This window comes from Euphorbia lathyris, chromosome 8 (genome assembly GCF_963576675.1).
Source record: "Euphorbia lathyris chromosome 8, ddEupLath1.1, whole genome shotgun sequence".
Classification (NCBI taxonomy): Eukaryota; Viridiplantae; Streptophyta; class Magnoliopsida; order Malpighiales; family Euphorbiaceae; genus Euphorbia; species Euphorbia lathyris.
Window position 1 is genome coordinate 83605515 of NC_088917.1, and position 4546 is coordinate 83610060.

The window sequence follows — 4546 nt, forward strand, 5'->3', positions numbered from 1 at the left end:
GTAAAGCATAGGGGAGTTGTAGAAGCAATTAATATTTTTGATTATGAAACAGCAAAAGATGGCTTTTGTGATAGAAATTTTGGTTAGTCTAGAGGAATGAATTGCATCAAAATTGGATCTACTTTGAGCTCTCGATGAAACCACAAATACACCACCTTACTAGTATAATTTAATCACTTGGGTTTAATTTCATTATTGCTCCTATCACCATCTTTATTATTCCTGGTTTTGAACAAAGCTTTATGCATTTGTGATTGGATATGACTATTAATAAATTCTTCAATAGTCGTTCAAATGATCCAGATAAGCTTTAATAATAGGGGAAAAACAGGTAAACATCATTAAACAAACACATCATATAGCACTAATTTTCTAAGGAAATGATGACATTTTATCCCAAGTTTGAACAAAATTGCCATCTGTTTGCATTGACATATATAAATGAGAGATAAAAAATACATGGGCAAAGGAAAGAGCTTTGAATAGTATTTTAACTTATTAATTGCATTACATAAAAAGGCCATTACTTTGGACCTATTTATTGTCAAGGACAAGTGGCCTTCTGTTCTCCCTTCTTCCTCCAAGGATTACAGCTTGTTTTCATCTAATAATTCGGCCATACATTATTCTCCTCTAAATCTACATATTAAAGGAACATCTTGTAAGTTTAATGGTCTCAAATCTCAATTCATAGATTTTTTTTATATCTTTTATTTGATTATTTTGTATGTTATTTCTGTCCATATCCCATGCTTGAAAGGTGTATGTTGATAAAAGACAAGAAAGCATTCTTAGAACCTGATCATTCCGATTCTGATATGGAGTCGGAGCTACAGATTAAATGAATAACACTTTCTAAAAAAATGATCAGGAGTTTGATGTGTTGAAATAGAATTCCAGAGGCTCAATTCACCAAAATTGGAAATTATTAGGAGCCTCGGGATGTTTTTTCCTTGATTATTATGTATGTTATTTCTGCCCATATCTCAAGCTTGAAAGGTGTATACGTTTAGAAAATTCCAAGTCTTGTTGAGTTTAAAAATAGAGAATTTTTATCAGGCAAAAAGTTGTATGACTTTGCAAGTATTCAATGTACAAACAATGTTCTTGTTCCGATGGATGTCAAATCTGTATAATTTATCTCTTTGTATCAAGGATAAAGAAAACATGAACTATTATCTAATTTTATTGTTGAATTATTTTTAGTAAAATATATTCTTGGACCCTCACTTAGCGGGGATGCGTAGTGCACTGGACCGCCCTTTATAGTTTTGTACCATGATAATGATTCTGAACAGTTGGTTGTCTAACTCTGCATTTGCATTAAAGCAGCGACCTTCGCAAAAACATCCCGATTGATGTCATTAAAAGCTTGTCAAGTAGCAAGTGAGGACTCGAGAGACTTGATAAGTTTGCCTTAATTTTCTCCACCAAACACCAAAGAACACATCATTTTCAATCCTTAATGCACCTCATAATCCACACTTACAAAATTTACTAAATTAAGGAATCTGTTCAGAGAGTGTATAAAATTGGACTAATTTAATAACTTTAGGTGCTTAATTAGACCATTTTTAACCTTAGGTATAATATTGTTTTTCAACCTCAAGTTGTATGTAATTACTCGTATATGAATTAATATATTTAAATTTCAATACATGTAGTGCCCTCAACAAATAGGTGCAACATGTTTGAAATAGTGCAATATCACTCTGAAAGTGAGAATCTAACAAGGGTAAGAGTTACGATTTTTTTCATTCTAGTCCTTCGTGTTTTTCCTTAAGTTAATTTGCTACTATAATACATTGATATTTTATGTTTACTTTCTTTGAAGGATTTTGCAACAAAATCAATGGCATATTTTGAGGAGGAGATTAATGATGTTCCAGATATTTGGGCCGATTATTTTATAATCAAAATCACAAGTCGCTAGATATTTGCAATAGTGTTTTTATGGAAGTTGTTAGTGTTTGTTCATCTTCCTAGTTTATTTGGCTACAAACTTGAATATGACAAGTAGGTAGATATTTGCTTAAGTGTTTTTGTGGAAGTTGTTAGTGTTTGTTCATCTTTCTAGTTTTTTTTTTGCTACAAACTTGAATATGACAAGTTGAATTAATTGTTATATACAACTATTTCTTGAAGAAATTAAGTTGTGATTATATTTTGAATATGTATGTATTTATACAATGTGGTACTTGTAGTTTTATTGTGTATGTTCTATAATATCATATAGAATCAAGTAAATTTTAATTATAAAATTTTATTGTGGATGGTGGAAAATTTTGTAAAATTAAAAAAAAAATCAATATTTTGCGTCGCGCGTGGTGAAGGAGCGATACAAAGTGTACCAGATTAACCGGGGAGCTTGTGTCGCGCACCCTTGGAGCGCGTCACAAGAATAATCATATGTTGTGTCGCGCACTCTAGAAGCGCATCACAAGAGTTATCGCTCTATTGTATCGTGCGCGTGACAAACGACACAACGGATGAGTAGCTTGTGTCGCTCTCAAGAGCGATGCAAAGTTCTTGTGTCGCACCCCTGTTGTGTCGCACAAAAGTGTGACACAACAACCTGAAAAAGTGCGACACAAGTAAGCATTTCTATATTATAGTGGAGATTTCCACATTCTCCAAAGGAGTTTCATTAACAACACTTTGTTATTATCCCCAACCTGTCTAATCCCAAGGCCACCCATACCTTTAGGCTGGCAGACCTCCTTCCAAGGAACAAGATGAATTTTCCTACCCTCCACCGAGTCTCCCCACAGGAAACGCCGATTAATTTTATCTAAGCCGTTAAGAACAGGTTCAGGAAGACGACAAGCTTGCATATTAATTTTATCTAAGCCGTTAAGAACAGGTTCAGGAAGACGACAAGCTTGCATAATATGATTAGGCGTCATACAGTTCACTGACTGGATCAAAGTAAGATGACCTACAAGAGAAAGAGATTTTGCTTTCCAATTAGCACACTTGGTATTAATTTTATCAAAAATATCCTTGAAAGAGGCTTTAGACACTCTGTTACTATGGAGCGGAACCCCTGGATAATTGCCTAAAGATTTGGTGAGAGGAATGCCAGACAAATCACTAAGCATTTTACAGAAACCTTGTTCCATATTTTTAGAACACATCATTCGAGACTTATGGATGTTAAGTTTTTGCCCAGAAGCAGAGCAAAAGAAATTGAGGATATCCATAATCACACCAATTTGCTCCTCACTCCCTTTGACAAAAATAATCACATCATCCGCAAAAAACAAATGAGTCATCGGGGGACAAAATTTGTTAATGGACACATGATGAAATCTCCCAGAGACCACAACCTCCTGAATAAGGTGAGTTAACCTCTCCATGGCAATAATGAATAAGAAATGGCTCATAGGGTCACCCTGTCGAATGCCCCGGGACGGAGTAAAATCATCGGACATATCCCCATTAATTTATCATCACTTTAAAACAAGAGAAGTAATACAAACCTCAATTATCCTCCTCCAATTCTCCGGGATCCCAGCTTTCTTAATACTCTCAAGAAGAAAACTCCAATTGAGGCGATCATAGCTAGGATTTCTCGAGATCAAGTTTTAAAGCCACAAAACCACGCTTACCCTTCTTAACTTTCATCGAATGAACCATTTCCTGAGCAATAACGACATTATCCATCATCTGTCTACCAGCAACAAAACTACCTTGATTCTGGCTGATAATATCAGGAAGAATACATCGAAGTCTATTGGCCACAATTTTGGTAACAACCTTATAAAGAACATTACACAAACTAATCGGCCTCATTTCCACTTTAGGAATCAGAACAATAAGAGTTTTATTAACTAGCCTAATATCCTCAGAGCCACTAAACACCCCCTCGACAAAGTTGCAGACCCCATCCTTGACTGTATCCCAATGTTTATGATAAAAACCAGCAGGGAGCCCATCAATACCCGGAGCTTTGTTCGCCCCGATACTAAAGGTAGCCTGGCCAATCTCTTTATAATTAATCAGGTGAAAAGCTTCAAGAATCTTATCTTCACTAACCAAAGGAAAAGAAACCCTAGTCTGAGCTCTATCCAAATCCACTTGATCTTCCTGAAATAAATCTTTATAGAAATTCAAAGCCACATGACGAATTTCCTCATCCTCATAAACCCACTCTCCATTGGGGTTTTTGATAGCTTCAATCCGATTTTTCTGCCTTCTAATAACCGTAGAGAGATGGAAGTACCTAGTATTACGATCTCCGTCCTTAATCCAAGCTTTCCTTGATTTCTGAAACCAAAGCAACTCTTCCCGTCGGAGCACAGCTTCTAACTCGTTTTGAAGAGATCTGAGTAAACAATTTAAACTATGGTCAAACCTGATTTCTAAGGAACGTTGAATCCCAGTAATTCTACTCAGAATACTATGTTTCCTTTTAATAATATGGCCAAAAACTTTTTTATTCCAGCCTACAACGTTGCTTCTAAAACCATCTGCAGTTGGACTGAGGCTTCCAATTGTCATAAACAAATTTTTTGAAATCCGGGTGGGAATCCCAAGCCACCAA

General features: G+C 35.5%; 1 long non-coding RNA gene across 1 annotated transcript; it reads left to right on the top strand.

Annotated features, from left to right (window-relative positions):
* Nucleotides 1-494: 494 nt before the first annotated feature.
* LOC136201914 (uncharacterized) lies at nt 495-2146 on the top strand. Its single transcript, XR_010674184.1, has 3 exons — nt 495-661; nt 1665-1735; nt 1835-2146. It is a non-coding gene; the product is annotated as an uncharacterized lncRNA (long non-coding RNA).
* The last annotated feature ends 2400 nt before the right edge of the window (nt 2147-4546 follow it).